This window comes from Dermacentor albipictus, chromosome 4 (assembly GCF_038994185.2).
Source record: "Dermacentor albipictus isolate Rhodes 1998 colony chromosome 4, USDA_Dalb.pri_finalv2, whole genome shotgun sequence".
NCBI classification, from domain to species: domain Eukaryota; kingdom Metazoa; phylum Arthropoda; class Arachnida; order Ixodida; family Ixodidae; genus Dermacentor; species Dermacentor albipictus.
In genome coordinates this window covers 68,873,371-68,888,526 of record NC_091824.1, presented here as the reverse complement: position 1 = coordinate 68,888,526, position 15,156 = coordinate 68,873,371, and the positions used below count along the sequence as shown (strand labels likewise).

Sequence of the window (15,156 nt, the reverse complement as noted above, 5' to 3'; positions counted from 1 at the left end):
ACCACGGCGGCCGCATCTATGGTTGTGGCGGAGTGCGAGAATGCTCTTGTACTGTGCATTGGGTGCACGGTAAAGAACCCGTCCAGGTGTTTGCAATAAGTCCGGAGTCGCCCACTAGCTCATGGCATGCCTCGAAATCAGAATGTGTGTGTGTGTGTGTGCGTGTGCGTGCGTGCGTGTGTGTGCGTGCGTGCGTGTGTGTGTGTGTGTGTGTGTTTGTGTGTTTGTGTGTTTGTGTGTTTGTGTGTTTGTGTGTGTGTGTGTGTTTGTGTGTGTGTGTGTGTGTGTGTGTGTGTGTTTTGCACGCAAAATTTGAGAAGTTAATTGTACTTAGGCATCCGTCAGTTGTGCGTGCGTTGCTAGTTATTGCAGCAGCGAGACTTGAGGCTGACTCGCATCCATAGAATCGTCAGCTATTAAGGGTGCGATCTTGTACGCGTTCCAAAATAGAACGGAGGCGGTCCGTTCCACCGAGCCGTACACGGTTGGTCAGTTTGAACGGTGAAGAACGCCATGACGTCAATTGTGAAGTGATATCTGCTGTCAATCATTCCGTGTTGTCTGCTATCGGACGAACGAAACGGAACGGACCGCCAATTTCGCGACGGAAAGAACGGACCGCCTCCGTTCGAGTTTGGAACGCGTACAAGATCGCACCCTAAATGTCTTCGCCACACCGCCAATACGACAGTGACGTAATGGAAACTATCGCATTGGAAGCACAGCAGCATGGAGGGGATTCCCTGGACGTTATAGTAGTGATGTATGTTCTCTTCAGTGCGTCGTCTCAGGCAAAGCTCTCAGCTTTTTATTTTAACAAATCTCTCTTTCTCTCACTGCATCCCGCGCACGTTCTACTGCTTCAAGCGTGTGCTGGTGTGCGCAGTCAGCTGTTTCACCAACTCGCCGGCTGTTGTTGCACCTCGCCATGTTTGGTGATAAACGTCTTTCGTATTCTTGTTTGCGTTTGCAGAGTGCAAATAGCTGCGTACACGGGCTGTCTGAGCAGTGAGCGTCATTTTTCCCGTCACTAGCAAGGCACAAGCGTGCTGCTTTTGTCATGCTGAGCCCCCTTCCAGCGGCGAGTAATGGAAACTAATCCCCCGAAATTCGCGGAAAGGCAAATGATATTTCCAGCTACAGCAAGTTCACGTGTACATACTTTCTGTAAACAGTCGGTGCGTGTTGTCGCTAAAATAATTTCCAGGGTAGAGACACAAGCTCACGAAAATGACGCATTATTTTCTTGCTTGCTTCTTTTTTGTGCTGATCTTTAATGTCTTTGCTGACCGGCATAGAAATGGGATAACACAAAACTGCTGCAGATGCATAAAAAAATGAAAACATGTTATTGTGCTATCGGGTTTCTTCTTTTTTTTCTCTCTCTATCTCTCTCTTTTCCTTTTCTTTTTCTTTTGCGCAGATGCAACGCACTGTGTGACGCATGTGTTCGCACAATAGGTCTGGAGCGTCCCTAAAACGTGAAGACAAACTATATGAAGATAGAGCACCAGTTCCGTGTCAGCGTTTTCTAACCCATCCTTTTCATTCTCTTCTGTGTAAATCTCTTGATGAGCTTTGGACAAGCATTCATCTAGCTTTAACACTCCGTCAATGATCACACCGTCTAAACAAATATCGTTTCAGCGCTGCATCGCCGGAATTTATTAGAAATAATATACCGGCTGTTTCAGCGAACACTTTTAAATATTTTAAACAGTTGCATGTGGCAGACAGCACAATTCTAGTCCACGAGGTGGTCAACTCAAAGAGGTGGACATCGCGTGCACAAGAAATTGAAATGCATAATCGACTAGTTAACAAAAGATCGCTAACTTTTTAACTAATTACCTTGTGGCACGTATTGCAATTTATAAATTCTAGCCGGGGAGTTCTGAAGGCGGATCCAGTTGGAGCGTGTTCTCAGCATGACACCAGTTTTGAGATATTGATTCCCAAACTTTGCGGAGACACGCATTGGTGTTCCAGTTACCTTTGTGTTTGAATGCATAAAACATGCGTTTTGTTAAGAAGTAAGTGGAACGACAGTGCATATCTTGTAAATGGTGTCATCCACGCAATTTTTTGTAATTTGGGTATGCCTCGCAGTCTTATCCGGTAGAATTGATAAGTTGCAAGGTGCGCCATAAAGTAATTAGTTAACAACTTAATTAGTTATTTTTGTTAATGAGTGGATTATGTATTTCAATTTTCTTGTGCGAGTATTGTCCTCTTCTTCAAGTAGACCAGTTCATGGACAAGAATTGTGCTATCTTCCATTGGCAATTTTTAAGAATTTTTGAATTTGTTCGCTGAAACATCCTGGATATACGAGGGGGAAAATCAGAAAGTCTTTGTCCCAAATGGTTTTTTGCTAAATTACGGTCGTAAATACGAAGTCAATATATTCGTTCCCAGCGGCGGACCTTTTTTGGACCGGCTCGTCCTTATCTACCGGTAGCTCCGCGGCACGGCGCTGCGGTCACTTGTTCAAGATGGCGGTTGTGCTTCGCATGTCCACGGCGTGCGAGCAACGAAGTGTTTCGTTTCCTATGGAGCAAGGGAAGAACGCCCATCGAAATCCACATGGAAATGCAGCCCACGTACGGGGAAAGGTGTCTAGCTTAGAGAAATGTGAGGTGGTGGTGTTGCGAGTTTGCAAAAGTCCGTGAAATCATGCACGACGGGGAGGCCGCGTGCGTTGCTGACTGATGACAGGGGCACCTCAAATTTAGCGCTTCGATGAGGCAAACGTCTGAACGGGTGTGGGGACTATCTGAAAACATAGCGTAAGGTACGTAGAGTAGTACGTGTCTTTGTAATTACCTGCAGCTACGTTATTTTGCCTTATAAAAAATAGGGCCAAGGACTTTCTGGTTCGCCCTCGTAGTTCGACTGCTGCTAGCAATAATCTCCTTTCTTCCTCGTCTCCTCATCTACAATCTTGCGGCAAAGTTTAAACAAACATACATTTGTTTCCATCCATCGACACTAGTAATACAGACAACGTTACATTAAAATTGTAAATCTCTAGTGAATTCTTCATTGAGTAGAGCCCGTCGAAATCTACCGCCTAGTCCCCATCCACAGGCCTTACCAGCTTCGGGTGCCGCGCTGCACGCAGGAATTGCCAGCTCCCGCTCGGAGGTTCTTCAGATCGAGGAGACGTTCTTTAATGAATGATGGAGATGTTTGCTTGTTAATACAACTAGCATCCTACTGAGATAGCAAGCGCGATACATGGCATTAGCCATTCAAGCTGTCATAAATCAGCATGAATGCGTGATACATTCATTAGACATTCAGAGTTCACTTGGAGTGTGAAATGTTTTCGGTAGTACCCCGGAAGCGTCGTTTCAACGTCCAAGTGTGCCTTGTGTGGATCAGAGGAATGACCAAGTAGAACTGGAGCAGGGTTCTGTAGATACTGTCGCACAATACAGCCGGGGGCAGTGAGGGAACCGGCTACAAAGAAAATAGTTTATTGAATCTACGCGCTCTTGGCAATGCGTCGAGCCCGGACACTTGCTTTGTTCACTCATATTGACATTTTATCAGTATTCCCTGGAGTTCTTCGATGCAGGGAAGCTCTTCAGCCTTCCCAAAAGCTTGGCTTGCAAATAATGCAGCTGCCCCGAGGACGCTCAGTTCCATTGAAGGAGAGTAAATAAATATGCTGGAGACAAGTGCTCCCGACAGCTCAGAGATGAAAATAGAAATCACTATGTTTTTGTCGGCCATTGCTTCATTGCTCTAAAAGACTTTAAGTATATAATTCATTTGTTGCAGTTTACTGCTTGGACATTTTCTGGAAGTGGTAAATAATGCTGAATTAGGCAGTGCGATGCTCGTGCGAAAGCAAAAGAGCAAAACCATGCACTGCATCTATGGCTCCGCTACCTAGCGACAGTGTTGGCCGCTCCGAGCTTTTGCAAGTTTGGGAATAGATCTCTAAAAACTATCCGCCCGCTTCGGAAATGACGATTCGTTGAACGTTTCACGTGTGCGTTGACGGAGTGTTTCATTTAGAGTTGGTGTCAGATTTATCCGTAGCATTTCTTACTCTCATTCCGAAGATGCATGGCTTGTCGTAGCGTACTTGAAACCATTCGCACTGACAATTCTCGCACCTTTAAGAATGTTTCAAAAGAACTTGCTCCATTATTTACCGCGTTATATCACGACCAAGTGGAGAGCCACTGCTCAGAGAAACGCATCAAGGGAAAGCTTATCATCAAAAGAGCAGCCTTCTGTGAGAGCTTAGTTCGCACGGTGAAGTCGTCTCTACGAAATATTAATAGCAGAGCTAGACTCACTTCCGAAAAGCTGCGTGAGAGACCTTGCGAAGTAGGAGCAGTGTTAACTCCGGACCACGCACTTAACTCACATAAATTTTCTTTTCATTCTTTCTTTCTTTTCTTTTGCAGAAGTTCTTACGTCTTCACATTTCGTAACTAGGAACAGACGCACTACTCTTCATCTCAACATAACGTATCTTCACATAACATAACATAACATAACATAACATAACATAACATAACATAACATAACATAACATAACATAACATAACATAACAAAACATAACATAACATCAGCTCAACATAACGTATTCCCATCTTCTAAGAAAGAGATGACTAGAGGATGGTTACACCGTCAACAACTGCTAAACGACTTCCGAAAGCGACGGAGAAACGAATATTTGTTGGCTCTGCGTTGAGCCGATGACAAGCCTCCTCATAAAATATGGAAGAGTGGCGGAGTGACAGAAATTTTAAAGGGGTACGATGGTAACGTTATAGCACCTGCGTAGTTAAGCTGCTAACGCCTCTACACTACGAACACCGGTGCACCTTCCCTACCCCTTAAATCTCCCTACAAAGTGAAGGCTGCCTCGTTCGTGAGAATAGTGCGGCTGCCTCGTGGACGATCAGTTCCTTTGAAGGAGAACTGAATAATTGATGTGCGCTGTCTAACGGCCACGAGGAGAGCTACGCTGGAGACAAGCGCTCACGACAGCAGAGAGAAGGAAAAACAAACGCTATTTTGTTCTCGGCCGCCTTGGCATAATAGAATCTAACAGTCATGCGTACTGTAAATATAATACCTTTGTTCCTGCATTTTTTTTTAGATTGCTAGGACTCAGCGAGCCTATTTAACGTTTCCATGTGGTACCTAGCGATTGCATGTGCTTACCACATCTTTCCATTGGTTCTTCTTGCGCCTTTCGGTAGACCCCTCGTGAAGAGTCCTGTATACGAACAACTTTTGTCAAAAGGACAACGTCTTTTTTTTCAGTGGCTTCCGCTATAATACCGCTCATAAAACAGCCTTCACAGTACATGGAGCCCACTGTATTTGAATTTGTTTAGCGTGAGAACACATGACTTTGCGGTAATGGCGTTCGCCTTGTGTCACCCTTCGATGAATCTGCACCTGAAATGAAATGGTGTGCACTGTTCCCAACAAAGATACACAACATACACAACAGACAGCACTTCATACTCAACTAAAGTTTATCATTGAGAGCAGTGTCTCTAAGAAAACAAGACAGTGCTTTCGTCGCGCAAAGTGCAAAGGAAGTGCAAGTCCATGGGCTAAGGACGTGCTGTCGTTCAGAGGATGACAGTTGGTGAATGCTGAATGCGGACTTTAACGTTTTCACTGTCGTGCTTTCTCGAGGTCACGCACCCCAGATGCCGGCTTTTTCTCTGATATTGTAAAACTAACGCATCGGCTTATTTTTGGTTAAACAGGAATGACAAAAACAACGACACGTTAATGAGAAATGCTGTCTTAGTTTAGTCCTCCCATCCTTATCTGACAAAAGGAATGTCAAAAGGAACTCGGCAGGACAGAAATGCGAAAACCTACTGGTGTGCCAACGGCGCTTTGTTGTGTGCACAGCTTGTAGTTCTTTGTATAGTGTACATAGCCCGCAAGCGCAGATTAGATGGGCTATATCTTCCCGCACTTTGCACGTAGGGCACAGTGCCGACGTTAGCCTACCCGTATAGGCACACCACCAGACAAACCTCTCCAGTATCCATTAAATCGTCCTTTCTCTGCACCTGTTAACTTGTGATGTCTTACATGAAGCAACATTTATTATGTCGCTTCTGTTTTTCTTTAACTAACGCTTACTCACGCTTGGTCGGCTGATTGCAACGCCTGTGAAGAAAATGTAGAACGCCTACCATGTGCAACGATGGCATGGACGCGAATGCACGTAGTTTAATACTTTTGAGATTTCAGTAGAAGTAGAAATTTGTCCCTCGCCGTAAAGCTGGTGCAGTCCCTTGGACAACAGACAGTCTCCAACTGTCGCTATATTCAACGCAATTTTCTATTTCGAACAGAGGCCTGATTAGCCTGTGTAAATTACAGAGGCTGTACGACAGTGTATACTCATAGCAATCGTATAGCGCATCATAATTTTTATAAACATATGCACTTTGACGCCTTATCATATGGATGTTCATATTCTTAAATGAACGTATATTTTTAGGCATCTTTGCATCAGAAATTTTAGGCCCATATAAAGTCATGTTAACCATGTCAACTTTCACAGAAAATTTCCCCGTTCTTTAGAACGATCACTTTTAATGCGATTAGTATTATTTGCCTACTTCAGCTTTAGGCATTTTGAGCCTATTGTTGTGCCATTACCACAAGCCCGGATTCCGAATCTGCAAGATGCGGAATCTATCCTGCGAGCGCCCTAATTCTCCCTTCACAAGTCAAGATGCTGAGCCGTCAGGCAGCGGTGTCCTGCTGCGGGAGAAGCCTCGACGAGCCGCATGTTTGGACGTGTCAGCGTATGCCAGACAGCCCGGCGCCGCACCTCCCTTTGCCTGGAGGTCACCGCGCGCGCGAACTTTGAACCGGGTGGCCAGCGCGGTCGCTGGTTGGACCCCTCGGACGACCGTCGTGTGCTGACTTTGTATTGGGCCGTTTGAGTGACAATGGTTCCTCGGGGATTATAAAAGCAGCAACGCGCTGCCTGAAAAACAGGATCCGCCGACCCACCGGGAGAGAGTGTCACTCCCGACTGGGGTGAGATGTGTCACGCGTTTTCGCCGGACGTCGTCGTGCGAGAACAGTCGCGTTTGTTGTGAGCACTCGGCCCCAGTGCCGACCCGTTCATGTCCTGTATGATAACCTGTATATAATGTATAAAGTCCCTTTTGTTATTCTCATCGACGCCAGGCTCGGAGTCTTCGCTACCAACGCTCTGTCACGAAACGGGTGACGAGCGCTACGGGACCACAAAGCCGTAATCGTGGTGCAGCGGTACAAGTTCGTAACACTATATTCATGTTGAGCTGCTTTGTTTTAATTTGTCCTCAACAGAATTATTTTAACAGAATAACAGTGGCGCGTAGCACAATTCCACTACTTCAGGTGGATTACTCTCAGAAACGGATTTGTGCTAGAAATAAAAAGAAAATAATATCTGATAATTAACAGAGCTGGGCTAATCAACTATTAAACTGATTACCTTACGGTACACATAGCAATTACGAATTTAAGTCAATGACTGCGAAAGTCACATCTACGTGGAACGAGTTCTGGGTATGACACCAGTCTCGAGATGCGCGTTCCCAAAGCTTGCGACAAGGAGGAGGAGGAGGAGGAGGAGGAGGATTGTTGCTTGCTGCAGGCGGACCTAACCTTGCAAAAGATGCCGGCAGTTGTTGCGCCTGAACACAACCTATCAACCGCGATACGGTTTGAAACTGTTCCAGTAAAGCTAAAAACACCAGCCTGCAAAAAAAACAAAAAAAAACAACGTGACTCGGAGCCCAATATGTGGCGCGTTTTCCGAACTACGGTGACCCATAGGGCTCTTCATTCACTTCCCATCCCTGTATCACGATAGAACTTTAGCAGAATCCGAAGCACCTTCCTCCTAAATATCCAATGTCCTCGCGGGAACAAAACGTCACTTGTACTTAACTGTGGTATCGTTTTACGCTTGAGTTGATCTATTTCTGCTGCTGAAAAGACCATTCCTCAATCTGCTCAAACTGCCAGCGGCCTCGTTGCCTGCTACGCCGATATGGGAAGGTACCCACTGGAAGAACACGATGGTAAATTCGGCTTTCTGTAATTCTTTAACGGCATGTGATGCACTTGTCGAGGCGAAGCCCGCGCAGTAATGGTTGCCGCACAGCCTTGCTGTCTGGAAAAAGGAACTGCGTGCTGAGGCTCATGGGAATTCAGTTTCTGCAAGGCTGCTGCAATGGCGACACTTTCGAAAGCCGTAGAAGGCCCGACGAGCTCAAATCTGGCAGTCACGTGGCATTGAGGCGAAATGCATTGGTGTTCCAGTAATTTCTGAGCTTCAATGGATAAAATGGCGTTTTTGGTTAAAACAATTTTACTGCAACAATACTGCAACATTACCGCAAGCTTGACAGCATTTCATTTCATTTATTATACCCTCAAGACCACAAGGTATTACAGAGGGGAGTGGGGTAAAAAAAAGTTACATAACAAAGAAAGCAAAGAAGGCAGCAAGTGATGTAGTCATACACATGTGAAGCCCGAAGCGATGGTGTTGATTATGGCCGTACGAAATTGTGCTTGGTCTTCAATTGCAATCAACTCGGCGGGAAGGTGGTTCCATTCTTGACACGTCCTAGGAAGAAAAGACTCGTTGCAAGCTCTAGTGTGACACTGCAAAACTCCAACTTTGTGATGATGATCAATGCGAGGAGAAATGTAGGTTGGGGATGAAATAAGATTATCGCGCAGATATGAATTATGGAAGTATATTTTATGAAACAAAGCCAGGCGAGAGCATTTGCGACGAGCAGAAAGTGGTGGAAGTTGGAGGATGTTTTTCATAGAAGTTACACTAGCCGTGCGGTTATAATTGCCCAGGATGAAACGCGAGGCATTATTTTGAACACGTTCGAGAGACTGGATTAGTGTCTCAGCATATGGGTCCCAAATTGACGAAGCGTATTCCATTTTACTCCTAATTAGGGTTTTGTATAAAATTAACTTTAATGATGGCGGAGCGGAAGAGAAGTTTCGGCGGATATAACCTAACATGCGATTACTTTTATTGATTACGCTGTCGATGTGTAAAGACCAGGAAAGAGTTGAGGTTCAATGGACACCTAGGTATTTGTAGGATGTAACTGCCTCCATGGCAGTATTACTAAGGTAATAGGTCGGAAGAGGAAGTTCACGGCGGGTTACACGCATGGTTTTGCACTTAGATGGATTTAGTCTCATTAACCACAAGTCGCACCAGTTACAGACAGCGTTAATGTCGTTTTGCAGAATGTTAGCATCATCGGCGTCAGAAGTTTCACGAAGAATAACGCAATCGTCGGCAAAGAGATAAATGTTAGAAGAAATTTCATTGGGTAAGTCGTTAATATAAATCAAAAAAAGGAGAGGGCCTAACACTGAAACCTGAGGAACGCCAGATTCAACAGGGCTAGATGTAGAGAAGTGGTTATTAAATGCAACGAACTGGGATCGATTAAGAAGAAAATGCTCTAGCCATGCAAACAGATTAGGGTCAAGATTTAGTTTACTAAGCTTAAAAATGAGTAGTTTGTGACATACCTTGTCGAAAGCCTTTTCAAAGTCGAAGAAAACACAGTCTGCGCATGAACCTTTATCAAGAATAATATGAAGATCGTGAGTGAACGAAAGCAGTTGTGTTTCACAGGACAAATGTTTGCGGAAACCATGCTGAGCACGTGTGAAGAATGAGTTATCGTCCAAGTGCTTAACTAAATGAGAAAACAAGATATGTTCGAGTACTTTACAAGGAATGCTAGTGAGGGAAATGGGGCGGTAGTTATGAGGTGAGCATTTGTTGCCGGACTTGTGAAGTGGAACCACCTTCCCAATTTTCCAGTCTGCAGGGAGCTGTTGGGTGTCCAAAGATTGCTGGAATATTTTTGAAAGTAATAAAGATGAGTAAACAAAAGTGTTTTTCAAAAACTTTGCGGTAACCAGGTCTGGACCAGGGCTTGACGACATCTTTAGATTTTTAATTACATTTTCTACACCAAGTGGCTCGATCCTAATAAAATCCATGGCCGGGTAACTGCAGCTAATTAGGGTGGGAAACACAGGATCAGGACATAGAACGAAATTACTGCAGAATACGGAGTTTAGGGTTCGGGGACATTCAGCGTCGGGTATTTTTGATCCACTAGAATCAGCTAAGGTTACTGTATCATCTTTGGAAGGGTTTATGATGCGCCAAAACTTTTTCGGGTCTTCTGTAAGTATTGTAGGCAAAGTGTGTTCTTGAAACATACTTTTAGCGAGTTTTTTAGCTGCTATGTAAGCTTCGTTGGCGTCCTTGTAAGCGTCCCACTTAGATACCTCGCGACCTTTTTTTGCGATGCGGTACAAGCGCTTTTTACGATTGCAAAGCCTCTTTAGGTGAGAATTAAACCAAGGCGCCTTAGAGTTCGACGATATAATACGCGACGGAATAAACTTATCAGTTAGTTCATGTACTTTGTTTCTGAATGTGATCCAGTTATTCTCTACCGTACGATCTTCGAAGTTACTTAAAAAGAGGTCGGGGAAATTGGATAATTCCAAGTTTACAGCGTCAAAGTTTGCCTTGTCGTAGTCATATATTAACTTTTTTTTAACAACCGGCTTTGACAGAGGAGACGTAACGTTAAATGAAAGAACTAGATGGTCGCTTACACCAGGTATACATGAAACATTCGTAATAAGGTCAGGATGAGAGCATAATATCAAGTCTAAGATATTGGCAGTACCCTTTGAAATTCTTGTTGGTTCAGAGACTAGTTGAGTTAAAGAAAATAAAGAACAAAGATCAAGAAATTCATTACACTCTGAAGAATATGGATAACAAGCAGGTGGATCAGCATTCCAATTTATATTTGGGAAGTTAAAGTCCCCCATTAATATAACAGGTGCTTTTGGATGCAGCACAAAAAGTGTGTGTAGTGCGTCATGAAGTTCGGCAGTGAAAGAAGACGGGTAAGAGGGAGGGCGGTAACAAACAGCGAAAATAAATTTTCGATGGCCTAGGTCAACGCAGGCGCACACTATTTCTAGGTTGCTGTGAAAGGTAACGTTATGACAAGGCAAAGATTTCGAAATGGCAAGCAGTGCACCTCCACCGTGGCCAGCCATGCGATCACAACGGAAGATATGAAAGCGGGATACGTCAAAAATTTCACAGTCGTACACCTGAGGATGCAACCACGTTTCAGTTAGAGCGATTACACCGGCACCGCAGTTGTCAATGAGAGAGTTAATTGCTTCGCGCTTGTTTATCACACTTCTTACATTAGCAAGAAGCACTGTGACATGTGCTGATGAAACAACGCCACTACCCCTCGCGTGTTCCTACGTAGCAAAGGGACTGCCGGAACTGACAGCTGTGGCCGCGCCTTCAGGCAGTGCATGCGTGATTTGCTTGACGCAGTCAGTCGTTGGGTCGTACAGGAAGGATTGCCTACCAATAAAAAGCTTATTAAACCTTATCTGAAACGGGGGAGAATTGGGCTGGCGCTTACCAAATTCGATAAGCTTTTTCCTTGCGTGCCTTGTAGCCGGCGAGAAGTCCTCAGAAACAAAAACGTTGTTAGCTTTCAGCTTGCTCCGCGAGGAAAGTATGGTTTCCTTGACCTTAAAGTTGGTTAATTTCATTATGACGGGGCGGTACTTCCCGTCTGAAAAAGCTCCGATACGATGCGCGCGTTCAACCGAGTTCGGTGGCAGATCACGTTCCATCGCAGACGACAAGGCAGCGATTGTTTTCTGTTCGGTCTGCAGCCATGATTTACGGGAGTCAGGTATGCCATAAAAAATTAGGTTGTTACGCCTTGTTCTGTCCTCCAGATCATCTAGACAAGCTATAAGGGTGACCTGCTGTTTTTCCAGACTTTCCGCTGATTGTTGCACTTTGACCAAGTCACTACAGACTTTGTCAAGTGTTTCGGATTTCTTTTCTAGCGATTCCAGGCGACGGTAAATGTTAGTTAGCTTGCTTTCAATAACTTGTTGGCTTGTTTTGACGTCCTTCACGTCCTTTTTTAACTCAGCCTGGCCTTTGGCAAGCTCACCTGTTGTTTTCTTTGTCTTTTAGCATTTGTAGGACAGAACAAATTTCATCGGACTGAAGTTCATTGGCACTATTAGAAGCAACGACATCTTCGCTTGATTTTTGTGGTTTTGGAGGCCCTGGGTTTTCCTCGACATCGCCACATTTTAACAACAGCAGACTCATATTAATGCAGTCACACACAATATCAAAGAAAACAAGTGGGCAGGGGAGCAGCAATATGGAGCGATTGTCACTCCGTCTAGCGTACAAAGCCAAACTGTTACGCACCTGAGGAGCGAAGAAATGATGCATATGAAGCATACTGTCATAAGCGCTGCTCCACTGCCCACTAAAGTGGTAGACCGTCCGCGCGTTGCTTTTGAAGAAGCCGGGCATGGGCGTTTCTTCCGGTGTAGTCGTCCCAGAAGCGACGAGCTTCCTGTCCAGCAGCCAACTGTGTGAAGGCGGCTCGTAGGTCTCAGCACGTGTGCTGTCGATGAAAACACGTTGGCCATGATCAGCAACGTTGGCCATGATCAGCAAATTTATCTCAACACTGGCGGTAGTTAGAAAATTCGTTTCAAGGGGTTACCCCTTGCGAGATCACGGGCTTCAGTTCGTATGTTGCAGTATGTGCGGTAAAGTGATTTGTGAAATTCGCCTAGTTAGGCAATTATGCATTTTAATTTCCAGGGTAAGTATTGTTCCAGACAAATAATCTGCCTGAATGAGTAAATTTGGGCTACATGCCACAGGCAATGTTTCAAATTTCTGTTTACGTTAAAAAAAAGGCGTATTCATCGTTCTTGATCGCAACGGGCGGAATGAGCATAAAGCTAAGCTTCTCGAATATTTCATTGTGCGCTGGCTAAACCCCACGGCTTCCAGTTGGTCTCATACCTCGATCACCGCTGGCGGCGCTCTTCCTCACGCCAGGGTTGTGAGACGCCTTGTAGCTGTTCCCTCTGTCCGGCAGGAGTTGCCTCGCGGGCTTCGGCGCCCGCAGGACAACTCGTCGCTTTTCTGCGCCTCGCGACAAGCGCCTCGCTTTTCTGCCGCTCTGGCCGATTTGTCTTTGCCTGAGCGGTGACCTTCGGAGTTCCGTGTTCGTCGGCGATTGGCGTCTGGGAACTGACTGGGTTCTTCCGATTGGGTTCCTTTCCTTTTATTTTACCGTGTTGCGCCACGCGTTCTCGTGCCGGATGCTCTTCGATGTCGTCGTCTTTCACCCAGCGCGGGATTCACCTCCGCGCGCGCGCTCTTTATCGTCCTCTTCTTTTCATCTACCACCACGGCACTGTCTCGCGCGCTACACACATCACACGGCGTCGCTGTGCGGTTCCGTATGAAGTCTAAGGGCGATAATAATATCACCACGCACCGTATGCTGTATGTGCTAGCGAAAGCTTTCGAGGGTGAGCCGGCAATCGCGACTCAATCTCGCGCACGCACGCAAGCGAGTATACACCAGAACACCGTGAATTCCACGGAGGAAGGAAACTAAGGAGAGGGCCTGCCCCCTCCGCGCGCTAGGAGAAAAGTGTGGCGGAAATGACGTATAGGTTCTCATTTTTTTTGCTGCTCTTTTACTTTTTTTTGCTGCATGGCCACGCCTTTTGGGCCACAATGGCGGCGTTGTTCTGATTTTTTGAGCGCTCACACGTGTTGCTCTGGTAGGTTTCGTGCCGTGGCAAAGGCGCTGTGTGGGCGGGTTTGCGTTAGTCACCGTGTCTTGTTGCGCTGTGTTACCTGCACCGTGCTCTGCCGGATGTTGCGCGAGCGCGCGCGAAACCACGCGCAGCGCGGCGTGGTTTCGCAAAAAATGTAAACAAGAGAGGAGGGTGGCACAAAAGGCGGAGCATCGCCATGAGCAACGCCAACTTCCGGCTTCACTTTTGCTTCACAAAGAGTGACGTCAGGGCCTCTCCTTAGTTTCCTGCCTCCGTGGTGAATTCAAAAGGCGCCGCCATATTGATGAGCGCCGGTCGCGCCATCTATCCCAAGCGCCGCGAAGTAGCAGGCCTGGGCTGCCACGCCGGGAGATGCGACCCGGCGCGAAAGCGAAACTTGGGCTTTTTAGCTGGGCGGAAGGCGTGTTTCGAGTTTTTTCTAACCTGTCATTTTCAATGTCTGGATTCAATCAAACTTCAAGACCTCATGCAAGTCCGCAATGGCCGCACTGAGTGATGTGCAGACTGCAGAAGCGAATACATCGGGTAGGTACGCTATTACGTTTGTACAAACCGCGCGCTATATGCTAGAACACGTGTGAGCTTTTTGGCACGTAACCTGTGAAGGAATTTACAGCACTGTGTTGGTGCCATATATTATTAAAGCACGCAGAACACTGTCATCTGCACTTTCAGTTTGGTCTTGTTTGTCATGGTCTCTACTGGGTTGGCCGCGTTTGGCAACCAACTGGCGAGGTCGTTTGACTGCCTGGTTTGCAGACGCCTGCCCTTCACCACCTGCACATTGAAAACAAAATAGATGTTATAGTAAGAAGGGCTGTAGTTCTTTCCCATGCCATCACTGTTGCGAAGATATAAAGTCCTCTCAAAATGAAATAGAAAATACACCAGGCCAATTGTATCGTGCAACCACTTAAGAGTACAAAATTCAGAACAAAAGCCTACAACACTCGAACAAGCAGCATATGATGCTAAACCTGCACTCATTGGAAAATGAGGAACTACAGTAGTTATAATGTTCAACTATATGTGCAGTCAAAGCCCATATAACAGGGCGAGCATGACAGATGCAGGTGTTGTACAGTTGCACAAACCATGACAGGGCACGTAAAATTACCATCCCCACTTAAAGCTGCATCATCAGGACCCCTTTGGTACAAGACAACAACCGCACCTGCATTCCAAGAAATTAGCCCCACCAACTGCAGCTACCTGGTACCAGACCTGTTTCGATTGTGCGAGGCCATCGGATTGTTGGCGCTCCCTTAGAAAAAAACAGTAAAAAAAAACTAGTGAGAACGATCAAAATTTTGTTACAAAATACAAGAATAATTAAGCACCTTATTTTCCTCGCCATATGAACGGAAATATTTTGCGCTTTGCCCCGCATAACAGCC

The 15,156-nt window shown here is 45.7% G+C and overlaps 1 protein-coding gene and 1 long non-coding RNA gene across 6 annotated transcripts in view; one reads left to right on the top strand and one right to left on the bottom strand.

The window, feature by feature from the left end:
- The window catches only part of LOC135902046 (atrial natriuretic peptide receptor 1-like), a 505,847-nt gene that overhangs the window by 455,477 nt on the left and 35,214 nt on the right, over positions 1–15,156 (top strand). The window lies entirely within an intron of this gene.
- LOC135902082 (uncharacterized) lies at positions 5,337–13,224 on the bottom strand. Its single transcript, XR_011514280.1, has 3 exons — positions 12,969–13,224; positions 12,357–12,558; positions 5,337–5,434 (listed from the first exon to the last, which is right to left on the bottom strand). It is a non-coding gene; the product is annotated as an uncharacterized lncRNA (long non-coding RNA).